This window comes from Lolium perenne, chromosome 5 (assembly GCF_019359855.2).
Source record: "Lolium perenne isolate Kyuss_39 chromosome 5, Kyuss_2.0, whole genome shotgun sequence".
Classification (NCBI taxonomy): Eukaryota; Viridiplantae; Streptophyta; class Magnoliopsida; order Poales; family Poaceae; genus Lolium; species Lolium perenne.
This window is the reverse complement of record NC_067248.2, coordinates 170,718,587-170,730,738: the sequence shown is the minus strand read 5'-3', so window position 1 is coordinate 170,730,738 and position 12,152 is coordinate 170,718,587.

Here is a 12,152-nt window from a genome sequence, read left to right as displayed (position 1 = left end):
TGATGGGGATGCCTCGCTTAGTTTCCTGCAGGGCATACACGTAAACATTAAATACGAGCCTCGATCGGCTCTCAGGTTATCCTGTGGATCGGCTCAAAGAGCCGATCCACCCATGATTCGTACGGGGTGCACGAACATATGGTGATCCTGCTTGATCAAGATAAAGCTAATTAGATCTACGACGATTTAGGGTTTTCACCGCATAATCGGATCATCCTACTCCAGGTTGGGCCTCGCGGCCACGCACGGTGATCGTAAGCCGATCCTAAACAAGGCCTAAAAACCAACATGAAGTTGATCCTCGGAACATCCTGTTTAGGGCTTGCGAACGCCACCCTACGTGCCGCTGGATCCTCCACCCCTTTGTAAGGCGTAACTATTGCAGATATTAAACTAATCCTTGCAGAACAAGGAGCAATCGTAACGGATCAGATCTACTAAATAAAGATCAAGCGGGGTGCCGCCCCCACACCTGAGATAGGTGTGAGGGCGGCTAGACATGCAAGGGTTGCACTACGTAAGCATGTTATACGAAGAACTATGCTAACCCTAACACATCTATGATAACTACGTTGCTCGCCATCAAAGACGCTTCAGTACGAGCAACGCATGAACAACGTGGGGCTTGTGCTGCCTAGATCGCAAGATGCGATCTAGGCAGCATGTCGCTTACCTGATAGAAACCCTCGAGACGAAGGAGTTGGCGATGCGCCGAGATTGGTTTGTTTTGGGTTGAACGTGAGTTGTTGTTTATTCCATAAACCCTAGATACATATTTATAGTCCAGGGGACTTTCTAACGTGGGAACAATCCCAACCGGGCACGAGCCCAAACTCTAACCTCCAAACGACACGTATCCTAATATGTTACAGATACATGGGCAATTTAGCCCAAACTTGGTACACAAGGCCGATTCATATATTTCTTCCACGTATATATCTTCAAGTCCATCTTGGTCGCGGCCCACCTCTGACTTGGTCAAATTCCGGTGATAACACATGCCCCCCTGGTTTTGGAATTATAATTCCAAAATCACTCTGCCTTCTCTTCGTCGGGTCATGTTGTGGTAGAGCGGAACCATCGCAGCATCCTTCATCGTGATGATCGTCTTCTCAACTTCTCTGGAAACCTGAAGCGCTTTTTCTCTTCTTCCCCAAGCGAGCCAATGTCAGAGCCTGAATGGGACTTCGGCCTCTTGCCAGATAGCGACAAACCCTTGACTGACGGGGAGGACGACCCCCAGTTTCTCATTGAAAGGGAACTGGAGAGCGAGAGCGAGGATGACCTCCACTCATGGAGGACCGAAGAGGACGACGACTCCTCCTTCTCCTCCATTGGGTACCCACCGGCGGAGCGCTTCCGCGCTTAGGTGGACAATGAAGATGACGATGATGACGAAGAGGAAAGGGCTCCAGTCCAAGACTAGGGCAGCGGTGACGAGGAGTTCTCCGGAAGTAGCGCAGGTGACAGCTACGACGCCGACGACGAGGGCAGCGAGGACTAGTGACATAGCATCAGTAGTATGCGAGCAATGAGCTCTTCTTTTGTTCCTCTTTGAACAATCGGCTCTTTATTGCAAAAAAAAAAAACCCTCCTCTGTTAGCGAAGAAGTGTTTCCAGTCAACTGTTTTGCCGACGGTCAAAGTCACAAAATCTCCAAAAAGAGCCGATGGCATCGCATCGGTCTCTACCATCAAAACACGGGTAAAGTTCACCTAGCCGCCCTTCCAAACGGTAACCTGCGACCTCCATCCGAAAAGGCAAACTCAGATCCCCAAATCGCCGCCTGAGCAGTCCCAACTCAACACCACCTACACAGATCTCGACTGCGCCGCCCCCAACTCCTTCGACGCATCCCATGGCGGAATCATCCAATATCGACATCAGGGTTTCCGGACTGAAGGTAATCCTCAACCTCCCCTTGCCGTTCGACTTGACATGGGATTAATGGCAAACACCTGAATTAATGTTTCGTTCCGCTACTAATTTAGGTTTCAGACATCCTTCTGCCACATCCTTCTCTCGCAAATTCGATGTGCCTCGGTCCTCGTTCTTCTGAGAGTCCTGCCCTGTTAATTTCGTGCGAAGCTAACAGAATCCCCTTCGTGAGCCAGAACCTAGATCTGACTTCCTGGGCCGACTGCTTGCGAGCCTGGCCTAATCCTCCTGAGGGTTGGGTGGCATGGTACAATAGAGTATCAAAAACCCACTATGCCACTTGGGAAACCATAGGGATAGCCGATGCCCTATCATTATCATTATCTCCTCTTGAGAAGAATGAGAATATCCTGAAGACCATCGGCTACTTCTGGTCCGACGCCCTGAACTGCTTCATGTTCGGCCATGGCCCCATGACACCAACTCTGCTAGATGTGGCCATGATCACAGGCCTAGACATCGCATCCCCAAGCCCGTCTGCATTCAAACTGCCGAAGGTCCCTTTCACCTTATCTTCTAAGAAAGAATGTACCAGCTGGGGTGCCTACCTCAATCGTTATATGAAGACCAAGGGCCCTGTGACAGAAAGGGAACATACAGCCTTCCTGAATTTCTGGTTGGAGCACTTTATTTTCTGTGGCCCATCGCTTGCCCCTACCAAGAATTATCTTTCCCTGGCCTATGAACTTGCTAAAGGTACCCAACTTGGCCTAGGCAAACTGTTTCTTGGAGAAGTCTATCGATCTCTTCAACTGATGTCTGTCAAACTGTTCTCTCGAAAGACAGTTAAAACTGGCGGCCCTTGGTGGTTCATTCAGTTATGGGCGCAGCTATATTTTCAGCACCAGATCCCGGACTTCCCATCTTTGACCACTTGCACCTTTCCAGATGTTAACGGAAAGGATATCCGATGCACCAGCTATGGCCAAGCTTTGTATGGTCTCCCAGGCAGCAGGCTGATCCCCAAGGAAGCAGCAGGGTGGTTCAAGATTTTCTTCCAAGGTTTGGACAACCCCCTATTTCTTCCCTATACTGAGTCGGCGAACTTTGAAAACCCAATCTCCTTTCAATTGGACGATTTTGCCGATGATGCTAGCACCCGGCATCTGTATTCTATCATGATCCGTCCTTGCTTCCTCCCCGTTGGCATGAGTACCTCGAACCGGATCATCAAGCCTGGTTACGAGTGTTACCAACCGGTAGTGGTAGCACGACAACTTGGCCTCGGGCAGGTGCCTCCACACTTCTTCCTACACCACCTGACAGCAAGTAGAGCTGAACTGCCTGATATTATTACTGGCCAAAGATGTTATACCTTCTTCGATGCTTTGGCCATTCCAATTCCCCGCGACCTCCGTTTCTCCTTCACCACCGATGGCTTCGAGACTTGGTGGTCCATGTGGAAGACCCATGTCTTCAGAAGGGCTCTAGGACCGCTGCTGAGACAACTTGATGCCGAGTATGACATTCCCAGACTGTGTACCATTACTTAAACATTTCTTGTACCCGCACCATGATGATCGTCTGCGACCTGACTCTTTCTCCTGGCAGCAACAAGATGGTCCGGCTCCCACACAAGCCGACGGTTCCCCTTTCGTATTCCTTCCTCCGGCACCAGTGGTTCTCTTCTGCCAGAGCTCGCCACCCCTGAAGAAAGTCATCATGCAGAGTCAGCCGATTTCACCGAAATCGGCTCCCAAGAGTAAAGCATCTTCGGGGCCGGTTGCCCCCCGAGCCTCGACTCAGGCGAGGACGGCAGTGAGGAAGGTGGCTGCCAGAAAAACCCTGAAGCGTAAAGCTCCGGCCCAAGAAAGCTTGCGTGTAAGTTGGTTCAGACCCTGTAGACACTTGTCTGCTTTCAACAATTTGTTTACAATACGCCCATATCCTTTCCTACAGGCCTCCACTGAAGGAACCTCCAGCGGGGCCGAAGAAACCAGTCAGGGGGACTCGAGCTCGGGTAATTCCGAGAGGTCCACCACCCAGAGCCAGACGGCTTCACCAGCGCCGGCTTTCAAGAAAACGTCGATCACTGAAACTCCTGCCCCCCAAGCCCCGAGCAGATCGGGGTCACGCACAAAGCGCCGCTGCGTCAAAAGGGCTCGCAAGAACCCACGCACCTCTTCATCAAGCCAGGAGGTTTCAAATGTAATCATTTTCCTGATCATACTTCATGCTTTCCCGTCGTTACGTATAGATCGGCTAATAACTTCCTCTTGCAGGCCGAAGGCACTTCTAGTGGAGACGTTGAGGAGATACAGATGCCGTCCGCCACTCTGGACCTGGCCACCTCGGCGGTGGCGGCTGCCCAAATGGTTAACCCACCTCAGTCCACAGAAAAGCCGATCGTCACAGCATCGGCTGTCCCCCCTTCCTTGGGAGAGGTATGTCTTTCATCCTTGGCTCCATCAATTCCACCATTGTCTGCTGAACTCACTTTGTTTGCCCTACCAGGGTTGTGATCTCTCGAGCTTGCTTACGTTCGATCCAGAATCCATCGAACCAACTTCTTCCAAGGCAGGTGGGGAGCCGATCCCTAGTACGGTCCGTGGTCGACTCCAGCGTCTCAAAGATTTGCTTTCTGCCCCAACTGAGACTCTGATTGAAGATTCCGAGGAAGCCAAAGGCATTCTCGAGGATATCCAGCTTCATCTCCCTATGACCCTGCAGGTGAAGCTCTGGCCCGCTGTTACCCTGCCGGTCTTTAAGTCAAGGGTGCAATCGGCTCGCCAAAGGATTGCTCTTCGCCACTCCCAACTTCCGCTGAGGGTCGATATTGCCGAAAAATGTCGACGGCTCAATGAGAAGAAGGCTGCTCTGGACGCCAAGACGGATACTTCTGCCACTCGCGCTGAACTCGAGACCCTGCGCAAGGAGCTGGAGGATCTTGAAGAGAGGGTAAGGGTGACCAAACAGCTCATCCAGGACAAGGAAGCCCTTGTTGCCCGTTCTCAAGACGAAGCAAAAGGCCTCACAGCCGATCTGAAGACCGATCTGGCTGAAATCCGTACCCTGAGCAATCAGCTGGTGACGGGTAAGGACGAGGATGACAAGGCTGAGATCGCTGAGGCGGATCGTGTCCGTATCGACGCCATTCTCGCCCTCGGTGTGTTTCTTCAGTAGGGCCTTCAGAGACAGATGATGCTTCATTGGACTGGATCTTTCTGTACTTGCTACAATTTTTTTTTACTGGCCGATTTTCCATCGGCTTCCGACATTTTCTTGCCCATGCGTCTGTCTGATAACCATATGCCTCCCCCGAGCCGAATCTGACAGGTGACTGCAGATATCGGCTTTGTATTATGCCAATGCGCCATACTCGTACCTCGGCTCCGTTGGGATTCGTGTAGCCGACGTGGCCGTCGTTCGTTAGATCACCGCTGAAACCAAGCAGACCGTGTAGTGAGAATAATCTTGGCCGACTCGCTGGATCGAAGCACTCCATGAAGGTTTCGTAATATCCCTCGTGTAATCCTGGAGCACTAGGCTCCGTCGGGAGGACGAGCATCGTGTTCGTACCAGCCGATGTCTCGTCATCGGCTTTCTTTTGCTCGATGTCCCACCGGGCGTGCCAGAATGTGTTGACTGCCAAAACCCACCGGCGGGCAGCGACTGTCAACACGGTAGAGCCGGGAAGAGCCTAGAGCTGCGGCTGGCTGAGACCCCTCCGAGCGACGGCCCGCAATGCTCTTCTGGTCACACGTCCGATGCGAAGTGCAAGGGCGTGCCACCTGACCTATACCTGGTCAGGAAGGTGATGGGGATGCCTCGCTTATTTTCCTGCAGGGCATACACGTAAACATTAAATACGAGCCTCGATCGGCTCTCAGGTTATCCTGTGGATCGGCTCAAAGAGCCGATCCACCCATGATTCGTACGGGGTGCACGAACATATGGTGATCCTGCTTGATCAAGATAAAGCTAATTAGATCTACGACGATTTAGGGTTTTCACCGCATAATCGGATCATCCTACTCCAGGTTGGGCCTCGCGGCCACGCACGGTGATCGTAAGCCGATCCTAAACAAGGCCTAAAAACCAACATGAAGTTGATCCTCGGAACATCCTGTTTAGGGCTTGCGAACGCCACCCTACGTGCCGCTGGATCCTCCACCCCTTTGTAAGGCCTAACTATTGCAGATATTAAACTAATCCTTGCAGAACAAGGAGCAATCGTAACGGATCAGATCTACTAAATAAAGATCAAGCGGGGTGCCGCCCCCACACCTGAGATAGGTGTGAGGGCGGCTAGACATGCAAGGGTTGCACTACGTAAGCATGTTATACGAAGAACTATGCTAACCCTAACACATCTATGATAACTACGTTGCTCGCCATCAAAGACGCTTCAGTACGAGCAACGCATGAACAACGTGGGGCTTGTGCTGCCTAGATCGCAAGATGCGATCTAGGCAGCATGTCGCTTACCTGATAGAAACCCTCGAGACGAAGGAGTTGGCGATGCGCCGAGATTGGTTTGTTTTGGGTTGAACGTGAGTTGTTGTTTATTCCATAAACCCTAGATACATATTTATAGTCCAGGGGACTTTCTAACGTGGGAACAATCCCAACCGGGCACGAGCCCAAACTCTAACCTCCAAACGACACGTATCCTAATATGTTACAGATACATGGGCAATTTAGCCCAAACTTGGTACACAAGGCCGATTCATATATTTCTTCCACGTATATATCTTCAAGTCCATCTTGGTCGCGGCCCACCTCTGACTTGGTCAAATTCCGGTGATAACACCTGCAATATTACTACCATCAACTGCACGCCGGCAAGCACTTTTCTGGCGCCGTTACTACTGCTCATATTCATTCATACCACTTGTATTTCACTATCTCTTCGCCGAACTAGTGCACCTATTAGGTGTGTTGGAGACACAAGAGACTTCCTGCTTTGTGGTTGCAGGGTTGCATGAGAGGGATATCTTTGAACTCTTCCTCCCTGAGTTCGATAAACCTTGGGTGATCCACTTAAGGGAAACTTGCTGCTGTTCTACAAACCTCTGCTCTTGGAGGCCCAACACTGTCTACAAGAATAGAAGCACACGTAGACATCACGAAGCATAGGACTTTCCTGTTTTTTTTTAGAAAAATCCGAACTTTCCTGCTTTGGAGTGGGCTAAAATTGTACGAGTCAAAAGGCCCAGCAGGATAGTTCGAAGGCCCAGATGTCCAGATGGAGCCCAATTGAAATCTTTCTTTTCTTGGTTTTTTTCACCCCCTGATTTCTGGCTACTTCATTTTTCTTTTGGTCCTGTGCCGCCTTTGAAACGTTGAGACCGCTGCTGCAAAATGGGACCCGCATGTCATCCTCTATGTACAATAAAATATCTTTTCTTGGATTATTTTTGGCTCCTGATATTTGGTCACTTGCCTTTTTCTTTCGATCCCGTGCAGCCTCTCAAACGGTGATACCGCTGCTGCAAAATGGGACCCGCATGTCATCCTCTATGTACAATCAAGTTTATTTTCTTGAATTATTTTTGGATCCTGATATTTGGTCACTTGCCTTTTTCTTTCGATCTCATGCCGAGTTTGAAACGTTGAGGAAGCTGCTGGCTCATGGGTCCCGCATGTCATCCTCTATGAACAGGTTCCTGGGACTCGCATGTCATCCTCTATGAACAATAAAAGTTTCCTTTGTTGGATTTATTTTTTACCCCTAATTTCTGGCTATTTGACTTTTAATTTTGATCCCCTGCCCCCTTTGAAACGATGACGACGCAGCTGGCAGGTCGGTCCCACATGTCATCCTCTATGAACAATAAAAGTTTCCTTTGATGGATTTATTTTTGACCCTACTTAATTTCTGGCTATTTCCTTTTTTTCTTTTGATCCCGTGCCGCCTTGGAATAGTTGAGGATGTTGCTGCCTCATGGGTCCCGCATGTCATCCTCTCAGAAAGGTAAATGTTTCTTTTCTTCGATTTTGTTTACCAACTGATTTTTGGCTTATTTTTTCTTTCGATATCCTGCCGCCTTTAAAACGTTGACGACGCTGCTGGCTCATGGGTCCCCGATGTCAGCCTCCCCGTATAAGAAACATGTGATATCTTGATTATTTTGCAGACAATAAACAGTGTACTTCGCTCTGAGCTATTGCAAATGGATAAATTAAATATTTATTTTTTATAACAAAACTTATATGTTGAATCTCCTTGTTTTTTGTTTTTTGCGAAGCATGGGACTTTCCTCTTTTTTTAGATAAATCCGACTTTCCTGTTTTGGAGTGGGCTGAAATTGTACGAGACAAAAGGCCGAGCAGGATAATTCGAAGGCCCAGATGTCCAGATGCAGCCCAATTGAAATCTTTCTTTTCTTGGATTTTTTTCACCCCCAAATTTCTGGTTACTTCATTTTTCTTTTGGTCCTGTGCCGCCTTGGAAAAGTTGAGACCGCTGCTGCAAAATGGGACCCGCATGTCATCCTCTATGTACAATAATGTTTCTTTTCTTGGATTATTTTTGGCTCCTGATATTTGGTCACTTACCTTTTTCTTTCGATCTCATGCCGAGTTTGAAACATTGAGGAAGCTGCTGGCTCATGGGTCCCGCATGTCATCCTCTACGAACAATAAAGTTTATTTTCTTGAATTATTTTTGGATCCTGATATTTGGTCACTTGCCTTTTTCTTTCGATCTCATGCCACGTTTGAAACATTGAGGAACCTGCTGGCTCATGGGACCTGCATGTCATCCTCTATGTCCATCAACTTTCTTTTCTTGGATTTTTTTGACCCCCTAATTTCTGGCTACTTTCTTTTTCTTTTGATCTCAAGTCGCATTTGAAATGTTGGGACCGCTGCTGCAAAATGGGACCCGCATGTCATCCTCTATGTACAATAAAAGTTTCTTTTCTTGGATTATTTTCCACCCTCTGATTTTTGGTCACTTGCCTTTTTCTTTCGATCTCATGCCGCCTTTGAAAACGATGAGGAACCTGCTGGCTCATGGGACCCGCATGTCATCCTCTATGTACTATAAAAGTTTTTTTCGTGGATTTTTTTCTTTTGATCCCCTGCCGCCTTGGAAACGTTGAGTAAGCTGCTGACCCATGAGACCCGCATGTCATCCTCTATGTACAATCAAACTTCTTTTTCTTTTGATCTCAAGCCGCATTTGAAACGTTGAGACCGCTGCTGTAAAATGGGACCCGTATGTCATCCTCTATGTACAATAAAGTTTCTTTTCTTGGATTATTTTTGGATCCTGATATTTGGTCAGTTGCCTTTTTCTTTCGATCTCATGCCGAGTTTGAAACGTTGAGGAAGCTGCTGGCCCATGGGTCCCGCATATCATCCTCTATGAACAATAAAAGTTTCCTTGGTTGGATTTATTTTTTACCCCTAATTTCTGGCTATTTGCCTTTTTCTTTTGATCCTCTGCCCCCTTTGAAACGATGATGACGCAGCTGGCAGGTCGGTCCCACATGTCATCCTCTATGAACAATAAAAGTTTCCTTTGATGGATTTATTTTTGACCCTACTTAATTTCTGGCTATTTCCTTTTTTTCTTTTGATCCCCTGCCGCCTTGGAATAGTTGAGGATGCTGCTGCCTCATGGGTCCCGCATGTCATCCTCTCAGAAAGGTAAATGTTTCTTTTCTTGGATTTTGTTTACCAAATGATTTATGGCTTATTTTTTCTTTCGATCTATTGCCGCCTTTAAAACGTTGACGACGCTGCTGGCTCATGGGTCCCTGATGTCAGCCTCCCCGTACAAGAAACATGTGATATCTCGATTATTTTGCAGACAATAAACAGTGTATTTCGCTCTGAGCTTTGCAAACGGATAAATTAAATCTTTATTTTTACATAAACAAACTTATATGCTTGTTTTTTGTTTTTGCGAAACATAGAACTTTCATGTTTTTTATCAAAAAAAAAGACTTTCATGTTTTGGAGTGGGCTGAAATTGTACGAGACAAAAGGCCGAGCAGTATAGTTCGTAGGCCCAGATGGCCAGATGCAGCCCAATTGAAATCTTTCTTTTCTTGGATTATTTTGGCCAGATGCTACTTCCTTTTTCTTTTGATCCCGTGCCGCCTTTGGAAACGATGAGACCGCTGCTGCAAAATGGGTCCCGCATGTCATCCTCTATGTACAATAAAAGTTTCTTTTCTTGAATTATTTTCGGGTCCTGATATTTGGTCACTTACCTTTTTCTTTCGATCTCATGCTACCTTTGAAACGCTGAGGAACCTGCTGGCTCATGGGCCCCACATGTCAGCCTATAAACAAAAAACCTTTCCTTTCTTGGAGTTATTTGACCCCTAATTTCTGGCTATTTCGCCTTTTTTTTATCCCGTGCCGCCTTGGAAACGTTGAGGAAGCTGCTGCCTCAAGGGTCCCGCATGTCATCCTCTTAGAACGATAAATGTTTATTTTCTTGGATTTTTTTACCAACTGATTTTTGTTTTATTTTTCTTTCGATCCCCTGCCGCCTTTAAAACGTTGACGACGCTGCTGGCTCATCGGGCCCCGATGTCAGCCTCCCCGTACAAGAAACATGTGATATCTTGATTATTTTGCAGACAATAAACAGTGTATTACGCTCTGAGCTATTGCAAAGGGATAAATTAAATCTTTGTTTTTACGTAAACAAACTTATATGTTGAATCTCCTTGTTTTTTGTTTTTGCCAAGCATAGGACTTTCCTGTTTTGGAGTGGGCTTAAATTGTACGAGTCAAAAGCTTACAGCAGGATAGTTCGAAGGCCCAGATGTCCAGACGCAGCCCAATTGAAATCTTTCTTTTCTTGGATTTTTTGGCTACTTCCTTTTTCTTTTGGTCCCGTGCCGCCTTGGAAACTATGAGACCGCTATTGCAAAATGGGGCCGACATGTCATCCTCTATGTACAATAAAAGTTTCTTTTCGTGGATTATTTTTGGCTTCTGATATTTTGGTCACTTGCCTTTTTCTTTCGATCTCATGTCAACTTTGAAACGTTGAGACCGCTGCTGCAAAATGGGACCCGCATGTCATCCGCTATGTACAATAAAAGTTTTTTTTGGATTATTTTTGGCACCTGATATTTAGTCACTTGCCTTTTTCTTTCGATCTCATGCTGCATCTGAAACGTTGAGGAAGCTGCTGGCTTGTGGGTCCCGCAAGTCATCCTCTATGTAGAATAAAAGTTTCCTTTCTTGGATATATTATTTTTTACCCCTAATTTCTGGCTACTTCTTTTTCTTTTGATCCCGTGCCACCTTGGAAACGTTGAGACCGCTGCGGCAAAATGGGACCCGCATGTCATTCTCTATGTACAGTAAAGTTTCTTTTCTTGGAGTTATTTTTGGCTCCTGATATTTGGTCACTTGCCTTTTTCTTTCGATCCCGTGCCACCTTTGAAACGCTGAGACCGCTGCTGCAAAATGTGACCCGCATGTCGTCCTAAAAATACTTTCCTTTCTTGGAGTTATTTTTTACCCCTAATTTGTGGCTACTTCCTTTTTTTATCCCCTGCCGCCTTTGAAACGTTGAGGACTCTGCTGGCTCATGGGTCCCACATGTCAGCCTCTGTGAACAATAAACCTTTCCTTTCTTTGATTTATTTTTGACCCCTAATTTCTGACTAGTTGCATTTTTTTGGATCCCATGCCACCTTGGAAACGTTGAGGATGCTGCTGCCTCATGGGTCCCGTATGTCATCCTCTCAGAACGATAAATGTGTTTTTTTTGTTTTTTTACCAACTGATGTTTGGCTTATTTTTTCTTTCGATCTCATTCCACCTTTAAAACGTCGAGGATGCTGCTGGCTCATGTGTCCCACATGTCAGCCTCTTTGAACAATAAACCTTTCCTTTGTTGGATTTATTTTTGACCAATAATTTCTGACTATTTGCCATTTTCTTTCGATCGCAAGGCGCCTTTGAAACCTTGAGACGCTGCTGGCTCATGGGTCCCACATGTCAGCCTCTATGAACAATAAAAGATTCCTTTCTTGGATTTATTTTTGACAGTAATTACTGGCTATTTGCATTTTTTCGATCCCCTGCCGCCTTTGAAACTAAGAGGACGCTGATGCACGTGAGGTGTGGTCTGAAGTTAATGGCTTCTATGGTATTCACCTAAACTGTAAGAATTTTGCCTCTCCCAAGATTGGATCTTTGATTATCTGGATAGAGGTGGTGACCTTTAAGCTACAGTCCTGTCGGTGACATGTTGGCACATTTGGGATGCCCGTAATAAGCTAAGAGAAGAA